At 39.2% G+C, this 25172-nt stretch overlaps 1 protein-coding gene across 1 annotated transcript in view; it reads left to right on the top strand.

Moving 5' to 3' along the window:
- LOC128977863 (SAM and SH3 domain-containing protein 1-like) overlaps positions 1 to 25172 on the top strand; it is a 574598-nt gene that overhangs the window by 1232 nt on the left and 548194 nt on the right. The gene's annotated exons all lie outside the window — the stretch shown is intronic.

Below are 25172 nucleotides of genomic sequence, written 5' to 3'. Positions count from 1 at the left end.
ACCTCATTATCTCTTGAGAAGGTTAACATGTAAAATTAAGGTGTTTTGGAAGATAGAAATAATTTCATCTGAAGTTTTGTGTAGGTTTTCTGCTGAAGACATCATATGGAGAATAAATAAAATCAAATAATTAAAAGTATAATACCAGAGAGAAGAAAATTATTTGTAAAAGAAGATAAGGTACTATAATGTGTGGTTGCTTCAGATTTCAGAATGAAGTGCTTCAGAGTTGTTTGATGACCCAAGTTGCCTATAGTTTCTTTAATGAAGTCTGATTTTGCAGAAAGACTGAGTGGTTGTAGTTGACCTTTGACTTGTGCGTTCTTTTTACTTCCAAAAAGCATATAAAGGTGTGGCAACAAGGTGATCAGGAAGTCTGTAGGAATTAAAATTGAGAGTGAATTATCAGATATAGGGGATGTGGGTGTGATGATAACTGGTAGAATTCAACTTAGGTAACAATGTGGAGGTGGTAAGACAGCTGGTAGGATAGTAAGTTTCAGCACTCCAATTGTTCAATGGCCTGGTGATAGAGGGCCACTAGTCACTTCTCAAATACAGCACAGTTGACAGAGTTATTTATTTGTTCTCTTTTTCTGCAACATCTGGATTGTGATATTGTCAGAGACAGTGTATCACATCTGATAGGACAATAGCCAAATGTAATACTAATACATCATGTTACTGTATCATTTCAGAGTGATTTTTTTCTCTTTCAGTACAAAATCTTATATAGAAGAACTTCTGTGGAAGTTCTCACTTATCAGTGTAGCTGCAGCACATTGCTCGCCTATATAGCTACATTTCACTTCTTCCTTTTGACTGTATACGTTCATAGTCACCAATTCCACCTCACCAAGTGAATACTTTACCTTCTCTCTTCTATAGCTGCTCCATAGGAAGTGTAGAGTTTTTAAGATGCCAGCCTATGACATTAAGGAAATTAAAATCTTTGGTGTCAATTTCTTGTTTAGCTCACCTTATTTTAATTTGGTGGGTCTGATAATAGTGTGGATTAACTGTCAGGGCAAGTTCATTTTACACAGAAAGCATCACTGTGTTTTAATTGGTTTAAATCTAAATACAACATTTTGAAATAGAGGAACCAAGCTTACTTTCCCAGTTTTATTTCAGCCTGTGGTGTCAATGTGTTTATTTTGGATTATAAATGCATATAACATCATTTTGTTACAGTAATAAAATAACTTTCTCCATCTCCTCAGTGCGAATCACTTCACATTGTAGCATGTTGTAAGAAACCATAAAGCTGGCAAGACTTGAGTGTGTGTTGCTCAACATGTGTTATTCAGAATACCACCCACTGTAGCAATCCATCCCAGAAGTGGCTTAAAGGGAATAGTAAAAGATCATGTCACTGTATATTATTCATTGGATGTTGTTTAGAGAAAGAAAAATTAAATACTGTATTCTTTCATTTGGGAAAGAGCCCTATTATAACCACAACCAAACAACCCAACTTTAGGATATAATTTAAGCAACCTGTATTATACTTTTTATATAGAATGTGCAAAGTACAGACTTCTGCATGTCAATCAGAACTGGATGGATTCTCTGCTCTGCAGAGGAATAAAGAGTCAGCTTGAGGTTTGTGTCAAGTTTTTTGTATACCTTTATCACGCATCCGTCTACAGATGGTCATGTGGTTATTTTGGAACAGGGCACTAGACACTGACCTATTCAACATCTAATTGAATTTCTGGTGCTGCTGAGCTGCTAACTGTCCTTCCCTAAATGCAGAATGCCATGGTCTTCTCCTCTTAAAATCTGTAAACAGGAAGTAGTATCTATGAATGGAAAACATGCCTGAAAACTGGAAGTGTTGCTCCTCTGCCTTGTTTATAGTCTTTTGATAGCTTTTTGAGATGTAGACATGCCAAAAGATCAATGACGAGTATTTGATGTTGCTGTGGAGAGGTTAGAAGTATCTTTGTGCTGTCTTTTCAGTGTTGGTGGTGTATTTTCAGATGATGGGTGAATTAACGGAGTGGGAAGGATTGAAATATATTGGCATGGTAAATTTTAGTTTAACTTAGTTTGATTACAGTCGGCATAAATCACTAACAACAACTTAGCAGATCTTAATGTAAGTATCTTAGAGATGTGTAAGCTTTGAATTGAAGCCATTTGTGTGGGCAACATCAGACATGGAGAATTATCATAAGCCATCCTGATTACTTCCATGAAAAATTTGAATAAGCCCTCACCTCCTCAAATTGCATGTCTTATATTTTTCAGATATAAACCAAAGAATATAACTGTAACTGAGGAGAACACTACAAAAGTCAGATTTTGTTCCATGTTGGTAATGCTCCTTAATACTCAAAGCCTTCTGTTTTAGTTTCACACCTGCTGTTGCTGGCTGATAGCCTTAGAAGTCTCTTGTATCTCAGAAACTTCTCGTGGAGGTGATGGTCTTGGATGCCCTTCAAACAAGATCCCATATATCTCTCTGAGTCAAGTGAAACATCTGTATCATCTCAAAACATCTAGCTGCTTTAAATAATTATCCTTGATGGTTGTAATTTTGTCCACAATTAGGAATAGTATTAATATCCTTTTGCCATGTAGATGTTCCGGGAGATGGACAGATGGCAGAAGGAAGCCAAAACAAGGACCCCTCTGAGTTGCAGTGAAGATGAATGCAGGAAAGCACAGCGCTGATCTGAACCAGCCAGATCTGAGGAAGCAGAGCCTTTTCCTCCATATGGAGACACTTCTTGCCTTGGTGGGCTTGTCAGAAGACAGATTATATCCATGCTGGGTTTGAGCAGTAGTACTGTCACTAACGTTGCTGTGGCAGGGAAAGCAAAGGAGCACCAATGTTGTCAATATAAAGACAAGCAGGGTACCTCGCTGTGAAACATGCCAAGAGAAATTAAGTGTTCTATTTATCTTGAATATAGATTAAGTGACATTTAATTGTTTACTTGAATTTCATTACTATTTCTAATTGAAATAAATGGCCTGAGCTATTTCTTCAGGAAATTTATTCAATTTTTTTTTAAATCCTCAGAGAACTGCAAATACATCAAAAATCACTAAAAACATATATGCATTTAAAACCTCCTACACCAGTTCAGAGAATTTGCTTACCCTCAGTGAAGTTATACTCGCATAGATTTCAATATTTATTAGAGAGAATAAATCTGTAGCGTGGCATATATATGTGTATGTGGCCTCATTGTCACTATGCTGTTCATGATTATCAGCATGCTTGGAAAACAAACACCAAAAATTCAGCTGCATTTGAGGTTGTAATCCTCAGGGCTCAAACAGATGTAGAAAAGTAAGAAGTCAGATCCAAGTGAGTATCTACATAAAGACCCAACCACTTTTTTTCTGTGTGTGTTTTGTGCTGATGATACAGCACAGTATTTTTTTGGGTTAAATCTTTGTTTAAATCCTTGCCACTACAAAATAAGAACTATTTTACATAAATTAAATATTAAGAGGCAATGATGCCAGCAATACTGCTTTGCAATACAGTGGTTCGAGATGAATCTGGGGCTGGGTAACATAGTCAGTGCTTTCAGTATCTTCACAAGTGAATTCAGTGAATTAGAAATATTGGGTAACACTCATCCATACTAGGATTAAACCTGAACCTTTTTCTAAAGACCTGGCTGCTTTGGAATAACTGCATCAACTCTGATTAGCAGAGCGTTCTCAAATATGCCTTGGGGAAAGCTGCCTATTGACAAAAGTACTAGTGCATTAAGTAGTAACAATATTTTCATGGCAATAAATTAGCAAAGCTACAGGCAATGTTCAGGAAGTGAAAAGACATTTTGTATAAGAAACCCCTGAATTTGCCTTTGACTGCATAACTCTATTTTCTTTTAAAGAAAATATAGCACCTCATATATTGGGCAGTTGTTTTCAGAGTCCCAGGTTATTAAACTTACAGAAAACAAACTGGAAAAGATCTTCTTCCAATCAGACCATTAAGGCAAAATGTTGCAGAATATGAATAATACAGTACTGTGCTATATTTGCATTTGAATTGTTCCTGAATATTTTAAAGTGCATTCAATCTGCTCTGGAAATATTGAATGTAAATTTTCCTGGGTTTCATTATCTCTCAGTTTTGAAGGGAGGAAGATCCCATTAGGGTATATTAATAGCATCAGCTCCACAGCCATACTGCCCCCTTTCTATGTTCGTATTCAGTGCAACTTCTCAGTTCAGGTCCCAGTGGGGGCTGGCAGAGAAGGGGAGCTTGTGACTCCCATCTCTGAGGAACTGTGCAGGACTTCACAGCCTGCCACTGTGAGCTGTAAGGGAGATCCATCTTTCATCCTCCACATGGCTCTAATCTTGAAGAAAAAGCAAAACTTACATGCCCTGACAAAAGTGAAATGCTTGGCCTCTTATAGTTTGCTGAAGACTTTTTCTTCCCCAAAAGGATGTGATTCAGTCAGATGTCTGTGCTGCAAAGCACGAGTGGTGTGGCAAAAGTCTGCCTATCAGTTTGACTCCTGCAGAATGATAAACCTGTCTTGTTTAAAATATGTTTGGTGATGGTAAGTCTTTCTGAGGAGAAAACATATTTTAAGGAAATTATTTTTGTTGATACTCTTCACTCCCAGAGCTTCTGTCTCCACCATGTGTAAGATGATGAAGCCCATACACACAACTGTGTGTGAGGAATACCAGAGAAACCCAGATAGGTCTCACCAATGAAGTAATCTTATGAACCATCTTTGTAGTTTGGTTTACGACCAGTATCACTATCTCACATATACCATAATACATAGGGCAGCTGTGCCTCTGATTTGAGATGTGGAATTGATTCACTTGCCTAAGGTAATGAAAAGTTTTAGACAGATGAAGCGCTGGAACCTACTGCTGCAGCATCTTTGTCCACTGCCTTATTATTGAGAGTAAACTTCCATACGTGTAAGGTAACAGAAAAACGATCAGGGAATAACCAGCAACGTGGCTATACGGCAATTAGTTATGCCTGCTAATTTTTTTCCTGTTACTTATACCCTGTGTGCATATGTCATTATGAAGATTCCCTATCCACTAAGGTATATAGAGCCATATGTGTAATCTGAGACATACTAATAGCTATTACAGAATTTTTGAAAAGAGCAGCAGAGGGGCTTGAAGTGACAGGAAAATTGTTATTGCAAATTAGGGATGAATTTATTATAACACTTACAGAAGCTCACTTACTGGTTTGAGACTCTTCCAAGGCAGGAGAGGATGGAATGAGTTAAGAATAGAATTGGTAGGTTCAACTTTAACATTTCCTGCTTTGTCAGTTTGAATGAGCCCCTTTGCTTGGTGTTTGACAAAGCTATCTGGTTCAATCTCTTTGTCTAGGCTAATATGACATCTCATATTGATGTGCTTATCTTGAAAAATGTGGTGGCTTATACATGCTGCAGGAATTGTTGCTTATTAAAAGAGCAGGTTGGTGCTATGTTTAGCACTGCTGTGTTATTTTGGGACTGTCTGTGCAGCAGGAAGGGGAGAAACGGGTGAACGTTCCCTGACAGCGGCAGTCTGCGAGCCAAGCTGGCCCAAAACCACCTCCAGTGACTCATCCAGCCTCTTCAGTTGGTTACTTGCAGATAGTAAAAAACTTTTCTTACTGTTTTGCAAGCCAAAAGTGAAGTTGTGTGTCATATGAAACACAGGTAGAAGGGCCTTCATGTAGTGTCTCATCCTGATTCTCACAAACTCAGCAGGATGTGAATGACAGAGATACATGCCTCTCACGGGAGCCTTGTTTCTCTGCTTGGTCTCGTTCCCAGTGAAGTCAGTGGAGGATTTGCCAGGGATTTCATTTGATTCTGGGTGTTGTGAGAAGTGTTTGAATTTAAATCGGCTAACAATCACAACCTTACTGACTGTAATTGTTGCAGTGGGTGAGAGCTGGATGATGGGAGAAGAGAATGGTAAATACAGCAGTAGCATGCCAAAAAAAAAAAAAACCAAACCCAAAAAAATCAGAACTTTTCAGAGCTTTAAATAGTACCATCAGCAGCTTGAACAGCACCAAGGCAGACTTCTGAACATAGATCTTACAGATTTGTGCTGGAATAAATATTTGGTAAATAGTCTCTGAAATCTCCACTAATGTATTCTAGCTGTAATGAAGTACACTGTAAACAGTTGTTTACATCTATTGTCTCAGTAAACTAAAACCAGGGAGAAATGGTAATAATACATAGCAAATAAAACTTACAACCAAGTACAAATTTGTGTCTTCCACAAGTTCTTTTTTTTTTTTGTTTTCCCCAAGAGGAATTGTATTGGTTTTGAGGATCCACACCCTTAAGCAGGATTGTGGGTTTATTCCTCCATGTAAAGTCATTCAGAAATTTAGGAGGAAATTAAGTCCAGTTCAATGCCTGTGCCTCAGATACCACACAGTTAACTTGTTATGGTTAAGAGATAAAAGCTGGGAAAACCCTTGTCTTTCAGTCAGGGAGTAAGAAAAGCTTGTAGTGCTGTGTTTTGAGACTTTGTTTTTGCTTGTTTTTTTTTTTTTAATTATTATTTTCCCAGAATTACTTTGTGGCCACTTGGCCATGCTCTCATGTACATGGAAGGAAATATTATTGTTAGCAGAAAAAGGCACTGAGAACTTCAGTGGCTGAGAGATGGACTTAGGCTGTTCATGCTGTGAAGAAGGCTAGAATCCAGTATAAAACCAAAACTAAATAAATCAATATTCCATAGAGAAAAAAACCCAAAACTAGGAGTGGGTGCCAGTTTTGCATTGGTGCCCTTGGTTTGTGGATAGATATGTTTGTTGGGGGTGACTATTCTGCACTAGCAAGCTCCTGTACCTGGGGCTCTACATCTCCCAGCCTTTCTGTCCCGGAGCCCTCTGTGTACCCCAGAACTACCCATTCCCTGAATTCTCCTAAAACATATCCCTAAGTCTGTCTCAGGGCACACTATCTTCATCCCTAACAGCAATTTCTTTCCTATCCAAGAGTGTACAAATTTTGCTTAGGTCTCCCCAACTTTTTTCTCCTTAAAGAGTGTTCACTCAGGAAAACTGAGGGATTCTAACCATGATCTGTTTGGGTGGAAACATGAAACACAGAACTGATGCAGTGATGTCTTTTTGTGTAGCTTGAGACAATGCCATGTCTTTCTCACTTGAGCCCATCCCACCTCATCACCTGCCACACCTCTAAGAGTTTCCATCTCTCCTGCTGGCCCAGAGTCTCAGGCTGTAATTTTGATCCTTCTATCTCCTCCCCCATGCTCTGATTAAGAGAGCAGCTTTCTCTCCTGCTCAGGAGAGTGGGGCTGTTGCTTCTCTCTCCTTTGGACTCAGTGTCCCCAGCTGCCTTCCCATTAACCAATGCAGGTGGTGCACTCCAAGGTCTTCTCATAAAATTAAAGCTCTAGTCTTCAATATTAAAAATCTTAAAATTGCTCCAAGCTGAAGTTATCCAAAGTCCCTCCATCTTCAGTTCTGTGGGAGAAAAAAGGAATTGGTCTAGGAAAAGGAGGATGCATTATAGCTTTCAAACATACCCATGGGACTGACTTGGTCTTTTTAAAACAAGACTGAATACATTATTAAGTAAACATGTTATAACCTTATCAAAAGTTATGAGTTCAGTGCAAAACTGTTGAAAGATTTTTTGGCATAATTTTTTAGTGCTAATCATGTGATCATGAAAATTGCCTCTAATTGCAGCACCTCTGATTTCTTGTCTGATTGTTTAGTGTTTGTCAAAATGTTTTTCTTCACATTTTATTTAAACCTGTTGTAATAACTGCTTGTGTTGTACTGCATTGAGAAATTTTATGGAAATGCACCTCTGATCTTTTGTATACTTCATAGTCAAGGATTCTCTCTAAATACACAGCTATTAGTTTAGCAGAGGTTTTTCCATTGCTAGAGAATGAGAAGTACCAGACTAATCATCAAGAATCAAATTTGCCCTCAAGAAAGTCTGTCACAAATCTTCATGTGCTTGTCCTTAGGCTAAAAAATTAAACTGAAAGATAAGGAGAATGAGTGACTATTTCAGCCTCTGAGCTTATCAGACCAAACATTACAACAAAATCTCATTTTGAAATACTAAACAGAAGAAACTCAAGGGTTAATAAAGAGAACTGTGGAAATTACTAACCAAGGAGGTTTGTTCATTTTAAGGTGTTAAAATTTAAAAAGGAAATGTGATTGAAACTACACCAACAGATCTGGAAAAGAGTCATTTTGATTTCACTTGCTTTGTTATTTTGAGGTTAAGAAAATTTATTACTAGTGATAACTTCTAAATAATATTCTGCCAAGAGACTATTTCAGAGAGAGGATTTTACATAAACTTAGTATTTATATAGTGGTAAAAGTAATCTGTAGCTTGTGGAGTAGGATGGAGCAGGAGGAAGTTTGACAAGAATACCAGCAGCTGGTTTCAGTCCAGCTCAAAAAATTATATGCAGTAAGGACATAATTCATGCAGCCAGTGACTAGGACTAATAAAATATGTCTGTGTCATTGCCAAAAATGCCAAACCCAAACAAAAAACCACCAGTCCCTCGTTTTGTACCTCTTTAACATTAGGATCCCTAGCAAATGTTATGGCAAAATTCTCCTAAAACGTTGATTTGATTTCCAGCATTTGTGGTCTAAAGAGTGAAACAATGCTGAAAAAGTCTCCTTTCCCTAGCACTTTTGTGTCCTCATACAATAATTCCTTGAGCAAAATGACCTTACTCTTTTTGACAGAAAGGCAGGCAGGTGCTGCAAAGTGAAAGGAAAGGAACCAATTTAATTGTTCTCAGGTAGCAACAGAAATCAGCAGAGCCAGGCTTACTCCCAGGTGCTCCCAGGCTAGTGACCTCAGTGCTCTTCTGCTTCTGTAAGTATGATTATACCATTACATAGATTTGAACCAGTTTGGGAAATCTTTCCAATAAAGTTTAGACATTCTTCAGTGCCACTTGTAGTAAGTTAATGCATGTCAATGGAAGCAGAGATTCTCATAACTAGAGGTAGTTTGAATCACTTGTTGAAGTTGGTTTGTAACAAGCATGTGATAGGCTGGGTGCTGTGCATTTTATAAAGCATTACATGACTTACAAAATTGGGTGGTTTTCATATGAGCCTTCAGTAGTGGGTATTAATTTGCATATATAAGAAGTTGGAAAGGATTGAGATGTTTCCCTAAGGAATTATTTTATTTCTGAGCTGGAAACTTACTTAAAAGAGAATTTGTATTCTAAACTTATATGTATTAAAAGGAATTGCTTATGCAACACTGAATTCATTAAATCAATTCCTACAGTGTCTAACAGGAAATAAACTGTAGCAGTATATCTTTCCTCTGTGTATGATGGTTTAGGTTTTGGAAGGTGCAGAGATTTGTCCAGAACTAATTGTTTTCATGAAAGTTGTATAGACCTTTCAGCAGCTGAAATGGCTGTAGTATAGTATTGATGTAGATTTAGAAAATAAGGCAGAAATTCTTTTGTGCTGAGCATGTTTCCTCTTACAGGGGTAAGGAAATTAGTATCATCTTAACAAGAAATAACTTCATACTTAAAATTAATATGAATTACATTCAAGGTGAAGATAGTGAAGGAGTTTGAAGAGCTTATTTTCTTTTTCTTCAACCTTGCCTCTCTTGTCGTATTTACCATGGGAAAATGTCTTTCTCTAACTCCAATTTGCTATGCAACTGGACAAAACAAATAACAAATTTAATCCTTTTACTGAACACATTATAACTTAATAATTTTTCTTACTTTTTGGAGTGTTCCCTGATAGTTTGTGCAGTACAAATACATACTTCATGTCTTTGATGGTTTTCTGTTCAGAAGTGTTTAATTTTGAATTTTCAAGATCTGCTATTTTTAACTGAAGTGGTAGCATTGCTTTTTCTTCAAATTAAACATGGTATTTAAGTTGTTATGAAGAGTTGGTGTCTTAAGAATGACTATCAGAATGATTCAGGTGTTTTCACTAACACCTCACTTCTTGAGACGGTCACCTGCAGAACTTATCTTGGGCCTTTATTAGTAGAAACTTGGTTTTTTTACATTTTCTGCTGCCCTTTTTTTTTTTTTTTTCTTCTTCTTTTCTCTTCCACCCTAATATATACTGATAAATTGTTTTAGTTCTCTGGCTCATACTGAAAAAGGTAAAAAATTCCATTCAAATTAGTATTGCTATTGGACAGTCCTTCTTTGTTGTAGTGCAGGTTTGTCTTGGGAAGTGTTGCATTTACAAAAAAAACCAACAAACTTTTCTGAGTAGACTCTTTCAGGTAGTGGCCTGAATAATACTTACCTGTTAGCAATTATGTGTATCACACAGACAAGGAATAATATGCTGACAGAGGGATATTTGCAGTTTTTATATTGCATGGGTTTAGGGATGTGCATGAAGTTTAGGGATTTTGGGGAATGGATTTTAGGGATTAGTGTTTAATTTTAGGGATTTTGTAAAGCTTTCTAAAAAGACTGTAGCACTGAGTTTTTGTCTTTGTGTACTTTCCTGTGGTCTGTTTGCTAGCTGCTTGAAAGTGAGACGTGCAGAATATGTAACTGAAACATACGTTGGTAGGTAAATACCTTTTTGATATAAGAAGAAGCCTGCAATTTAAGCAGCAGGTGCTATCAGTTGCCTTTTCTGTGCTAGGAATTTCAAAAGTAAAAGCATGTTTGCAGTAGATTCTGTCAGGTATGTAGGCTCTGATTCTGTTACCCCTCTATCATGAAAGTCAGTGGAAGTTTTGCTATTGATCTTGTGAACAGAGTGAGGTTTTTGCCAAGGACCTACAATTTGGCTTTCAGAGTCCTAAAACAAAAATTATAAGCATTATGGTTTCTGGTTGAAACATTGCCATGATCTAAATGGCTTTTAAAATACATTTTTATTAGCTTCTGTTTTCATGAACTGGCAAAAGCTCTTTCTCTTTGGAATGAGCTGCTGAGATTGTGGGTGCCCCTCCCCCAGTTAGCATTGCCATCCGAATACCATTAAATTGATCTGTACATCTTTTCTCTCTTAGGTTTTATATTTGTTTGCTTGTTTGTTTGGTTTGGTTGGTTTTGGTGGTTTTTTTTCTTTTGCTTTTGTTTGATTTGTTGTTTTTCTTTCTTGCTCTCCTCATTCTCTCTTGCTTTTGTCTTCCTGTTTGGAGACTTGTGAAGTAAATCCTAGTCTGTCAAACAGTGTGGGGAAATTCTGGATGACTTTCCCTTTTTCAGCTAGAAGTAAGGGAATACAAAGTATAATCACTAAGAATGAGATGTTTTTTCGTGCATGAAAAATATTTCGAAGCCAAGAAATGGAAAAATTTGATTATAGTAAAATAATTATTTACTGATGTCGTGTAACCCTTTCAAAAGGATTTTAAGCTTATTTAATGTGTTGCTGATTGGTGCCTCACTGGGCTTAAACTGCCTGGGAGCAGCTGAACCTGAAAAAAAAGGTACAAGTTGTAGTGAAAAAAACATCTCAAGAGCAGCTAGATTGAGAAAAAGGTTTTAGATAGTGAGTTTGTATCATGATGTTGTGGAGTTATATACCCCGACGACATCGCTTTGACTTGGAAACGGCAGGATTTGTTCAGAGGAGGGTCAGTTGGTTTACTTATGTGTTCATTCAATCCTAAAGATGGAAATTTGGCAGACATTATAACTAACTTCCTGTTCTTTCCTTAATTTAAAGTGATATGGTCAAAGGAGCTGCTGGCTGTCTGCCCATATGCTCCCTCACTTTTTCTTCATAATCTCTGGCTTCTGCTTCCTTTTCTGAGAAATGCACATGGTTTTTGACCCATTAGGCCGTTGCTTGTTCCCTAGTAGACCATTTTGTCAGCCTGGGAGAAAAGAAAAACTCCTAAAATGTGAATAATACTCTGAGTGTTTTTTTTTCTCTATTCCCAAAACTGTGTGTAAAGAATACTTAAACCTTGGATTTCCACATGTTGTCAGTGTCTTTTAAATACAAGAAAATGCTGGAAGAGAAAAAGCATTTTTAAAAACTTTGTTTTTTTTTTTTAATAGATTCATGCTTAAATCACAGCTCTGGATGTTGTTTAGACAGCTTGCAGCTGAAGAATATGTTTAGAAAAAGACTCCTGCAGTTTTCTGCAAGCTTCTTTTCCACTGTATAAATAAGTGCTAGTGCTGCGTGGAACTGAAAGAACTGCGTATCTTTAAAGAGCAGATAAAATAGTGAAATTGGTGCAGCAGTTTTCCATTTGTTCCCTTCCAATGTATCTAAGTGGATATTGCTGAAGTTGTAAAAATGGTTACGTTGTATACACACTGGGAGTTTAATGTCTTTCTGCTGTTTTGCTAATTGGTAGTACCAACCTTTAGTAATTTTTGTGATTGAAGTACTCGTTCAGTAGCTCTGCAGAGAGGTGACAGTGGCAAGTGTTTTCCTCAAGTGTGAGCTGGATTTTGAAACTACTGATGGATGATCAGTTGTCTGACTACAGAAGCTGCATTACTGATGATCTTAATCTTGGCTGTTAATCTTTTTACAATACTATGATGTCATTGTCATTGGAAATTTTTTTATTGCTTTTTAGCTAAATCTTTCATGCAGCAATTTTAGCTTGGTACTTCTCATCATGTCTACCAGGAGCATGGAGAACAGACATGGTGCTGGGCAGAATGCAAGTGACTCTGTCTTTGCAGTGAATAATTGGGATCCTTTACCCTCATCTGGCTGTTACCCTTCTTGTAAAATTATAATATTGCTGATTCATGCCTTGAATCCATAGGAGGCCCCAAGACTTTTAGGTAGCAGAGTGACCCATTTGTTTCCTGTTATTGATGTATGTAATGATTCATTGTTAGGTGCACTTCCTTGCTGTTGTCCCTAATCAATTCCATCTGTATATTTACCAGGCTCACCTTCCAGTTTAAGGCCATTTTGAAGTCTCAGCCTGGTCTCCTGTGTACTAAAGCTCCAACTAGTTGAACGTGGCCTGCTGATACATCATGGGATGTTAGGGGTTGGAGATCTTCAACTCTAACCCCCCATATTTTAAATCAGTACTAAAAAGAAAAGATCATTGCTGTACTAATGACAGACATCTGCAAAACATTTCTTGTTTCTGGTATACAAACAGATCAGGTTGGTTTGATATAATTAATTTTTGACAAGTCTATGTCGACTTTTAAACATCTTGTCACTTTTTGATTCATGAAACAAAAGCATTTTTATGTGGGAGGATCAGTAAAATTTTCCCTTACACAAAGAGTAAATGCTCTTGAGTACCAGTTTTGGGAGAGGGTCACATGCTTTCCTTACACAAGGTCCAGATTTCCCCCCATGCTACCAGTCTAGTTGTGATCATAAACCTAAGATAGTAGGTGAACTCCTTTGTAGAGGTGTTTGCCCCTACATAAATGATGTCTGTCAGGTACAGATGCATATGTGTCCTCTGCATTTTAGTGCCTGCTGGTTTTCTGCTGGTTAGAGGGAATGGAAGGTAACTCCATGCTGCACTTTAGCACTTTGGGCCTGAAAGTTTATCTGTAGGCACTACAGGAATGTGCCTGAGTCACACATGAATCATGATTAAACTTCTCAACTCTCAGACATAGCTTTAATCTATGTAAACCTGACTCATATTTCCTACTGGGCATGTCATGTAAAAATAAATGTACTGTGTCTCCCTGCAGATGTACCAACCTGATTCAGGGTCACTAATGTGGTTTCTAATCTCAGGCCTTTGGGATTTTACTAAATACTTGCAAGGATATCTCCCTTGCTTCCTTCCTGGCAATAGACAGAGAGGTATCCTGCAGTGTGTTTGAAGTTTGTGTTGGTTGTGGATTTTTTTGTTGTTTAGAGAAGGTAGATTAAAAAGCAGCCAAACCCAGAAATCAGTTGATTAGTGCTCTAGTTTACACAACACAACAGGGATAAAGGTCAGGGAGTAGCCTGCTGTATAGGTATGAGTAATTGAATGACACCAGAAAGACTTAGAGATCATACCATAACTTCCCTTCATTCTGTGCAGAGAAAAGGTGCCTTCTCCACTCTGTCTCCATCGTGCAACTTGCTGTTGTTTCACCAATAATTTATCATTCATGTTTCTAATCCCTACAATCTTTATCCCTTTTTAAACCCACCTAACCTGCCTCCGACGTGGGAGAGTCACAGTGGGATTATTGTAAATCTCTTCTTTTGTCAACAGTGGTCCAGTAACTAAATCTCTGAAGAAGGGCTCCTCTTCTATTGATTGCACTGCATGATGGCCATACATTATGAGGATCTACCTGCTATGATGTTGCAAAAAGGCAGAACGAAGAGCAGTTGACTATCATACCTTAAGCATTTGGCCTAAATAGAAGAAATCCTTTCCTGACTCTAAAACAAGTGCTCAGTTACTGTCTTAGGTTAACACAGCCCACCCACTTTCACAAGCCTTCCTCTCCCTACGCAGACAAGAGGGAAAGTAACACACACAAAAAATAGATTGAGATAAGGAGTTTACTGAGATAGGCAGAGCTACATTAGCCTATTTGCAGAAAAGGCACAGCCAAATGCAGAAGTAGCAGCAGAAGCCAGCGATAAAACATTTCCTCCCACCCCAGCACACAGAAGCCAGCACAGTGGAAAAGACAAACACCCCAATCCTGGAAACCAGAAGTGGCAACGGGAACAGGAAGCCTCTCATGTTACAATCTGAACTTCAAGCCCCATGATACTCTGCTCCAGTCAGCACTTTCATTTTGAGGCTGGCGTAATGGCAGCATGGTATTGAATATCGTCAGCACATTCAACTCAGCCCTCGACAGTTGTATACAGAGTGTCATGAAACACGGCATAGCAACGTAGCCATGAGGAGGGATGAGCTACTGCAAGAAATCGAGTTCGGCCAGGTTTTAAATGCACCAGCAAGAGAAAACCAGACTCGGGTGACTCTTGCATGTCCTCAGTAATGGAAGGGGTAGATGAGGAAAAGCAGCATCTGCATCCCTGTGGCTGTTTCTCTGTAGTGCTGTGTATCTTACTCTCTACTTGTATAATCAACAGATCTTTCAGTTAATGGAGTGGGAACCCATTCAGTGTCTGTAAGTGTTGTCAGCATTATCATTCTAATGGACTGAATATGTTTTGATTCACAAATGCTGATCTTAATGTGAAGGGGGTGAGCTGCAGCATGTTGGAGATTATACTTAATTACTGAACCACACATTCATCTACATATACTTATGTGAATTTTGGCATTTTGAACAGTTTATTTTTAAATAGCTGAAAACATTTTTAAATGATGCTGATGTTATACCCACTTTCAGCACACTGTTCCTGAAAACAAAGAGTTCGATATATTGCTTTTAGGGGAAATATATTGCATGATTGCCTCTAGCCTGGAGCTTTGGGAAAATTAGGAAATAATTTAGGGGAAGTTGTAAATCAGTGAAAAAGGAATTTTAGATTAAAGAATGCTACTTCAACCATGACTGGGGCTCATAATGGGATGTTATAATCTGGTCATGTAGAAATTTCTATTTGAGTCAGGTGGAGTGGAGGTTGGGGTAGGGAAGAAAGGACAAAGTGTGCTTTTTACCTTGCTTTGTTCAGATTTTGTCCCAAGAGGTTCCATAGGAGCAGGAGCTCAAGTGGTGTTCTGCTCAGTTCCCTCAGTAGCTGTGGTGTACACTGAGAGGAACAGGAAAACCCACACCATCAACAGTTGGCTTAAGAGATGGTGGCAGCAGCGGAATTTTGGCTTCTTTGATCATGGGGCAACTCTTACTGCACCTGACCTGCTGGACCAAGATGGGTTGAATTTATCTAGAAAGGGTAAGAGGGTGCTGGCACTGGGGTTGGCAGGACTCATTGGGAGGGCTTTAAACTAGGTCTGAAGGGGGTGGGTGTGGAAACCAGTCTCCCTGGGGAGGAGGGAGGACCACATAAACTGGTGAAACCAGCAGCCCAGCTGAAGTGCATGTACACCAATGCACGCAGTATGGGCAACAAACAAGAGGAACTGGAACTCTTGGTTCACCAGGAGAACTATGATGTAGTTGCCATCACAGAAACATGGTGGGACGATTCACACAATTAGAGTACCGCACTGGGGGGTTATAAGCTCTTTAGGAGAGACAGGCAAGGGAGAAGAGGAGGAGGGGTGGCCCTGTATATTAGGGAATCCTTTGATGCCTCAGAACTTGAGGTTGCAGAAGAAAGGGTTGAATGCTTGTGGGTTAAAATCAGAGGGAGGCCGCACAAAACTGACATCCTGGTTGGAGTCTGTTATAGACCACCCAACCAGGACGAGGAGGCCGATGAGATATTCTATAAGCAGCTGGAAGCTGTCTCAAGATCATCAGACCTTGTCCTTGTGGGGGACTTTAACCTACCAGACATCTGCTGGGAACTTAATTCAGCAGAGAGGAGACAGTCCAGAAGGTTCCTAGAGTGCATGGATGACAACTTCCTGATGCAGCTCTTAGGTGAACCTACCAGGGGTAAGGCTCTGCTTGATCTGCTGTTCTCAAATAGAGAAGGGCTGGCGGGAGATGTGATGGTCGGAGGCTGTCTAGGGTGCAGTGACCATGAGATAGTGGAGTTTTCAATATGCAGGGAGATAGGGAGGAGCAGTAACAGAACCCTCACTTTGGACTTTTGGAGGGCAAACTTCAGGTTGTTCAGGCAACTTATTCGGAAAGTTCCCTGGGTAACAGCCCTTAAGAAGAAAGGGGTCCAGGATGGTTGGACCTACTTCAAACAGGAGCTCCTAAAGGCACAGGAACTGGCAGTTCCCACATGCCGTAAGACGAGCCGGCGGGGAAGACGACCGGCCTGGATGAGCAAGCAGCTCCTGAAGGATTTAAGGGAAAAAAAGAGGGTTTATCACCTTTGGAAAGGGGGGGAGGCAACTAGTGATATGTTTAAGGATGTTGTTAGATCATGTAGAAGAAAAATTAGAGAGGCAAAAGCACAGTTAGAAATTAAACTGGCCGCTTCTGTGAAGGACAACAAAAAGGATTTTTATAAATATATTAATGCTAAAAAGAGGGGCAAGAGGAGCCTCCACTCTTTATTGGATGTGGAGGGTAACATTGTAACTAAGGATGAGGAGAAGGCTGAGATTCTAAATACCTTCTTTGCCTCCATTTTCAACAGTAAGGCAGGAGGACTTCAGGATAACTGGCCTCCTGAACTGGTTGATGGGGTCAAGGAGCAGTGTTGTACTCCTGAAATCCATGTGAAATTAGTTCGAGACTTGTTGAGTCACTTGGATATTCACAAGTCCATGGGACCTGATGGGATTCATCCTAGGGTGCTGAAAGAGCTGGCAGATGAGCTGGCCAAGCCTCTCTCCATCATTTTCTACCAGTCCTGGCTCACTGGAGGGGTCCCAGAAGACTGGAAACTGGCCAATGTGACGCCCATCCACAAGAAGGGACGGGCAGAAGAACCTGGGAACTACAGGCCTGTCAGCCTGACCTCAGTGCCAGGGAAAATCATGGAGCAGATTGTCTTGGGGGCAATCACTGCATACCTGAAGGATGGCCAAGGAATCAGGCCCAGGCAACATGGATTTAGGAAGGGCAGGTCCTGCCTCACCAACCTGATCTCCTTCTATGATCAGGTGACCCGCCTGGTGGACGTAGGAAAGGCTGTTGATGTAGTCTGCCTGGACTTCAGCAAGGCCTTTGACACTGTCCCCCACAGCAAACTCCTGGCCAAGCTGTCAGCCTGTGGCTTGGACAGCAGCACTCTGCGCTGGGTTAGGAACTGGCTGGAGGGCAGAGCCCAGAGAGTGGTGGTGAATGGTGCCACATCCAGCTGGCAGCCTGTCACTAGTGGTGTCCCTCAGGGATCAGTGCTGGGCCCCATCCTGTTCAATATCTTTATTGATGATCTGGATGAGGGGATTGAGTCCATCATCAGTAAATTTGCAGATGACACCAAGCTGGGAGCAGGTGTTGATCTGTTAGAAGGTAGAAGGGCTCTGCAGAGGGACCTTGACAGGCTGGGCAGATGGGCAGAGTCCAACAGGATGGCATTCAACAAATCCAAGTGCCGGGTGCTGCACTTTGGCCACGACAACCCCATGCAGAGATACAGGCTGGGGTCAGAGTGGCTGGAGAGCAGCCAGGCAGAAAGGGACCTGGGGGTACTGGTTGACAGCTGCCTGAACATGAGCCAGCAGTGTGCCCAGGTGGCCAAGAGAGCCAATGGCATCCTGGCCTGCATCAAGAATAGTGTGGCCAGCAGGAGCAGGGAGGTCATTGTACCCCTGTACACAGCACTGGTTAGGCCACACCTTGAGTACTGTGTCCAGTTCTGGGCCCCTCAGTTTAGGAAAGATGTTGAATTGCTGGAGCATGTCCAGAGAAGGGCAACAAGGCTGGTGAGAGGCCTTGAGCACAAGCCCTATGAGGAGAGGCTGAGGGAGCTGGGACTGTTTAGCCTGGAGAAGAGGAGGCTCAGGGGTGACCTCATTGCTGTCTACGGCTACCTGAAGGGAGGTTGTAGCCACGAGTGGTTTGGTCTCTTCTCCCAGGCAACCAGCACCAGAACAAGAGGACACAGTCTCAAGCTGCGCCAGGGGAGGTTTAGGCTGGAGGTGAGGAGGAAGTTCTTCACAGAGAGAGTGGTTGGCCATTGGAATGTGCTGCCCAGGGAGGTGGTGGAGTCACCATCCCAGGAGGTGTTCAAGAGGGGATTGGACGTGGCACTTGGTGCCATGGTTTAGATAGTCATGAGGTTTAGGGTGACAGGTTGGACTCGATGATCTTTGAGGTCTCTTCCAGCCTTCTTGATTCTATGATTCTATGAATCTGCAAACTATCTCTTACTGATTTTTTTTTTCAGTGTCTTTAATTTAGGAGAATCTCATCAGAACAAAACAACTGGTGCCTGCGTTGAAATAATCTTTGCTGACCAATAGAGGCAAACAATGACATCAGTGTATATGAATCTTTCAGATTTAGGAAAATGATTTATTCCTGTTGTTCATCTTAATGGAAGCACTTCAAGATTCTCAAAACTGGGGTCTAGGTTTTCTGCACCCATCTATTATTTGAGTGTGGGTTTGTTTTGCATGAATTTTTATTCTAAAATTCCATGAGATGTCTAGCTAAACATTAAAGCTGTTTTACCTGTGTGGTGGATTGAAAATTTCCCCCCCAACACTGAATTGCCAGACCAGCCCAGTAGGAAGCAAATGGGGCTGTATTTACAAGCAAAACTACAATCTACAATGAAATGCAATGAATATGTACAAAATATACAGTATTTACAATATTTAGAGGTATTTACAATTTATAAACAGCAGAAGAACCCTCCTGGCCAAAACCCAGGGGAGCTAATAGCTTTCCCCTCCCTGTTCCCCTCCTTACCCCCCTGCACACAAAGGGACAAGAGAAAGAGCAGAGAGTTGTTTTTTTAATACTTAGCCAAAACAAAGTACACAGCCAAGGTCAGCAAAGCCAGCCAGAAGCAAGTTAATGTCTCGCAGAGCGAGGAAGCTGAAAAAAGAGAGAAAGATAGTATATACAACCCCACTTTGTTGATAGTGTGTCTAATGGGGTTGTTTAGAATTTATCATTATTTTCCTTTTAACACCCAATAGTAATTTATTTACATTCTATCACTTTCTGTTCAAGATCTGTGGAAAATTTTAAAGGTGCAGCCTAAAACTACCACAACCTGTTATGAGGTATTTAACTTTTCTGTTTTGCTTAACACTCCTCCTAGAGAACATCTACTTCTAGAAGCCAATTAATTACCAAAGGAATGCAGTACATTGTCCTAGTGTTTAGGCCCTTGTAAAAATTGTATTTTATTCTTTTTAAAAATAAATTCATATACAGTGTTTCACTACTCTGTGGAATGTTCTTGGGCAGTGCTGTAGGTGGTAAATCATACCAGGTTGAAGATTACAGGTCCAGACTGCTGGCCTTTACAGTTTTTACTTGTAGCTCTTAGAGCAGATTTTTTTCTTTTATAATTGGTGATTTTAATAGCCATATGTATTACATAAACAAGAGAGAGAGCTAAATCTGATCCTTGACATTTTTAATTTTTGTTTTAAATACCCCAAAGCAACTACTGCTGTCCTGCCTCTACTACTCTTAGATAAAGTAAATGTTTTTAAAGTCATTTCTGCAGGGCTGCAATTCTTGGCAACAAAATAGTTTTGAATGCTAGTAAGGAAATTTATGGATTTCAATTACAGCTTGTAGTGTATCATAATTCTAGTTTTATACCCTGTGCAGTTCACTGTTTTGGATTTTTAATGGGTAGAGAGCAGTAATCATAAAAGTGATTCAAAATGCACCCAGTAATTACAGAGATTTGCTGTTGCTTTTGCATTAAAAATGATGATGATTTACAATCAACAAAATTGCAGTCTGTGGTTTTACTTTAGATACTCATGCTATTACACTGCTTATTAGTTATGGTCAGTGATTTAGAGCTTAAGAGCTATGTGCTAGAAAGCTGTAAAATTAGTTATTCCTTAATAGATTATAACACTAAATTTAAAACAGACATTATATTAATTATAATATTGTACATTAAAGAATAAATCTGCAGCCCTTTGTATCTTCTTTGGTTCCTAGAAATTAATTACAACTAAAATGGAATAGTTGGACTACAATAGCCAGAGTCACATACATATTCTTAGTTTCTAATAACGGTCCAAGAATTTTAAAGTTAGCTGCCAGACTCATTTCTGTCTAGCAAGTAATGTAAATAAATCCTTTTGTTCACACCTCCCTGTATGCCAGATACATATCTAGGTATATATGAGTTATTGAAAAGGTAACTAATATGCTGAAATTGTGACTATTTAAAATCAGGTCAAAAAAAAAAGACATTTTTTACCTGCAAATTCTTTTCAGATACCTTTGGAATGAGCTAAGAATGTGGAAGGAGTTTGCTCACATTTCTCCTTTTTGTCCATTTTATTCCTTTCCTGAATATTTCCTCTTTTTTTTACCGGTGCCTTCATGCATCAAAACCCATGGAGAACAGATTACCCCTTATGAGAAGTATTATTTCTGAACTGAGCTTCACCGTTGGGAACTACAAGAGTTAAAGCTATTTTAACAATAAGATGTTTCTTTAGAGCATTCTCAAGCATTAGCATAAACAGCACTTTACCCTTCTTATTAAATCTTGATTTTTTTAACAGAGATAAGATAACAATCAGGTACATTTGTAGTCAAGTCACGTTGTAAAAAGTACTGGTGTAGTTAATGATTATATAGCTGTTTGTTAGCAATACTGACTGGAAAACTCAAAAGTAGAGAAGTTTCTTAACTGTTGGTTGACAGTAGTTTGTTTCTAAAAGCTCTGATAGAAAAGATGCCCCTGTTATTTTTGACCAATAGTTACTAGACTAAACTTATAGTACTTTATTTTAGCTTGTGTTTTATGTGGAATCTGCTGATGACTAAGGTTTCACTTGTTATCTTGCAATAACAATTGTATTTGTCTTACAATTTGCAAAATATCCTAAAATGCTGGCCTTTAGAAATTCTGTATGTCAAAATACTTTGCCTGAAAAAGGGGTTTGAAATGCAGACGAGACTGGTTCAGTACTGTTTGCTTTAGGGTTTGCACTCTCTGCCTGATGCTTTCCAACTTACCTCCTTTTGGTGGTTATGATAGTGTGAGATGGGGTGCACTGGAACATTAGAATAGCAAGATTTCTATCTTTTTTTATCATGATTAAGGACTTCAGCATTCCTAAATGCAAGCAGAAGAGATGAAGCTCAAACTTCACCTTAAAAGAGGGTTGTTTTTTTCACCATTCAGATATTTGATTAAGACTCTGAAATATTTTGTTTGGTTTATTCTGGTTTTCTAAGGACTCACAGAAGGGCCATGCATGCTGTTTATTGATTTGCCCATCAAGTCCCTATTTTGCTTTCGTTGGAACCTACAATGAAACTTAGCTTAGATTTCCAGGCAAATCTCTCTGGTCTGTAAAATCTTGCCTTTTCTTTTCTTCTTATACTCTTAACTCACTGCAAGACCTGAGCTAGTATCTGGCTCCGGTTTCTGCAGCCGATTTCTGACATATTTTGTAAAGCCTAGGTGAGTCAGTTGTATAGCCAACTCTCCAGTGTTTGAAGTCTAGGAGTTGATTGTCAGGGTGAGGAGTATTTTGCCCAGGAGCTGTATATCCCACAAGCCCTCACATCTGCTCAGTGAGATTGTGTTCATACACAACTAAAGGTTGTCTTTTGCCAAATCAGGTTTTAACTCCTGTACTTTCACTATGTTAGCTGAAATAGTCTGTATCAGAATTAGGTGCTCATTTCACCATCTGTTTAAGCTCATTGATTTTTGGTTGGGGTTTGTGTTTGTTTTTAAAGAAGCCTTTCTAGGTTGTTAATTTCAAATCTGTGCTACCTTCCTGTTGTAGGAGCACAACTGCACACAAACTCCTCTTTGTATGAGAAGGATTAGTTTTGACTTGGATTACTCCTGTGATGTGGGCTAGTCCAAGGTCATGCAAAGACAGGTGGCATAGAAATAGAAAATGGAGTAGGGGTATAGACAGGGATGTGAGGGTTGGAGGGATTCTTGAATGCTTCTTCAGAGTCAGGGTTTGCCTCTACCTCTTTTAAACATGTGACTCTCCATCCTGTGCACAGTAGATTAATGTTTTGTGCACAGGATTGTTGCAGCCAAGTATTAACTGGAAACAGTAGCAAGTGATAAAGGAGTAGCAAACAGCTCTGATAGAATACTTTGCTCAAACCAGGTTTTTTTTTCAGTTTGTCAAGAATTCAACCCAACCTGTTGCAAAATAGCTCTGGATTTGCAGAAATAATGTTGGGCAGAGTTTATTTGTTGTCGATTTGTATAGTGGATTCTGCTGTATGGGTTAATAGTTGTGGCTAATAATTGAGTGTTTTCTCTGTTTAGGCTGTTTTCCATGTAATACAGGAAGTACAGAAAAAGTAAGACCTTACGTTCCCAATAAGCCTGTAAAGCACAAACATCTGCTGAAGTCATGAACTGTGTATTCACTGTGTTTGGTAAGAGGGCAAAGGCAGCTGATCATGGTCATTCTTCTCTTAATTACTTTGTCAAATGTCACTACAGTTCCATGTAGGGAAAAGAGGTATTTCCTTAATGACAAGAAAATAAGATAAACATCAAGCAACAATGTAATAGATGGCCATTATGCTGCTGCTTTTAGTTTTATTTAATTGTAACTGCCATTTGTGAGGCTGATTTCTTTCTTTCTAAGATCTCAGTAGATTTTTCTACCAAAATATATGGTTTCAAGTTGTAGTTTTGAAGACTGTTGGCCTTTCATCCTTCTCATAATTATCCAAAATGAGTATAAGTCAGTTTCGGGTTGGATGTTCTTCTGCCACTTTCACTTTCTCTATCCTTACACTCATCCATGCTAATATTGAGAGTATTTTTTTACTGTGTTCTTAATGAGTGTTTTTATGAAACAAAATGAGGAACTGGTACGATTTACTAATGTGAATGGCTTACCAAAATGTACAATGGGCAGACATGAAATGAATTTATTAATTGAAGCTCAGCCTAAGCAATTGAAATTACATTTGAGGCCTTAGGACTTTCAAGGGACAGTAGCTAATCTTTGTTAGTGAAATCAAAGACATGTTAATACATTTTTGATGCTGAAGCACTTATTATAGTCTACTCCAAAAGGGATTCAAGCTAAAAGTGTGTTATAGCATGCTGATTCTGTATTGATCCTTTAGTTTGAGAAGCTTGGTTAAGGTATCTGGAAGGCAAAACAGACACATGACTCTGTTACAACCATGACCTCTGGCAGTACAAATTAAAATCAGACTTTCCGAAATTAAAGCTAGCTAAATATCGTAGCAGTGTCACAATTTAGACTTCACTGTTGATTATGAAGCTCTGCCTGGGATTTTCTGGACAGAAAAGCACATATGTGAGGTAGATGTCAAAGTTAAACTTTTGTTATTCTAGAGTTAAGCTTTAGTCTTTCTCATTAAGTGCTGTTGAGTCCCCTGAGCATTTCTTTCTGTGGGAATATAAGACAGCAACGGTTTCCTGTGCAAAACAACTCCTTACAGCTGTTTGTTAACACTTACTATAAAAGTGACTGTTTGCCTTCAGTCGTGCTGAATTATGTTAGCCTTTAAGATGCAATATTCTGAAACCAGCTGCATTTACATGCATTAGCTGAAGCTGCCTAATTAGTTTAATTAATTAGCATAATTAGCTAAAGCTTCGTTGTTCTGCAGAGTTAGACTGCTGGGTAAGACTGCTTTGGGTTCAGAAAGGGTATTTGAAGTACCTGGGCTAAACTAGTGCAGAGGAGAATGAACTATTTTTTTTATTCTTAGAAGTAATAAGAGATTGTATGGAATTTACTGAACATATTGGTGGGGTTAATCTTTACATTTAAAGGAGGTCTTTAAGACTGTCAGGGTGTAAAGTCTTCTCCTATGAAGATTTAGGTGAACTTTATTTGAACAGGTTTTCTTGTGGTGAATATAAAATACTATTTTTGAACTATCTTACAGTATCTGCACATGGAGGGCAACTTGTTGGGATAGTATCATTTGGCAATGAAAGATCCAGTCGCTTCTGTCAACTTTTTGTTATAAGTTCCATGTGGGTTGCTTAGGAACTTTGTTAGGTGCTTCCAAACAGAAGTCAGGAAACTGAGGAGCATCAACAGTGGAAGGCAAACAAGGATGCTGACCTTCTCAGACTGTCCAAGGCACTGGTGGTTTTTTTCTAGGTCAGGTTGCTTCCTGAGAGTTGTAGATGTATTCTTTGTGCTTGTATGGCTGGCAGTATATAGGGCTGAGGTTTTTTTGCTTAACTGCTCATAAAACTTGAAGAGTAGGATGTATCTGTGAAGTACTGTATGAAACTTTTGTGGACTCATTGCCAAGTTGCATCTGGTAGGTTTTGCCTGATGTGTCTTTTCAAACTAAAACTATAGTAGCAGGATAAACAGTATTCAGTAAAACATGTAGATTGGTGTTTTAGATACCGTAAATTTTAAGGCGTGATGCTTGGTAAATAATGCTGTCACAGGACAGACTTATGGAGATTTGGGGGAAAATGAAGCACATTAATTGCTTTTAGGATAATTTAATTATTCTGGATATAGTCACAGAACTACATCACAGTCACAGCCATCGCTTCTTTGGTTTCTTATTGAATCAGGATTTTCATTTCACTGTCCTGC

This window comes from Indicator indicator, chromosome 2 (genome assembly GCF_027791375.1).
Source record: "Indicator indicator isolate 239-I01 chromosome 2, UM_Iind_1.1, whole genome shotgun sequence".
Taxonomy (NCBI): Eukaryota; Metazoa; Chordata; class Aves; order Piciformes; family Indicatoridae; genus Indicator; species Indicator indicator.
The sequence above is the reverse complement of the archived record's forward strand: the minus strand, read 5'-3'. Positions and strand labels throughout refer to the sequence as shown.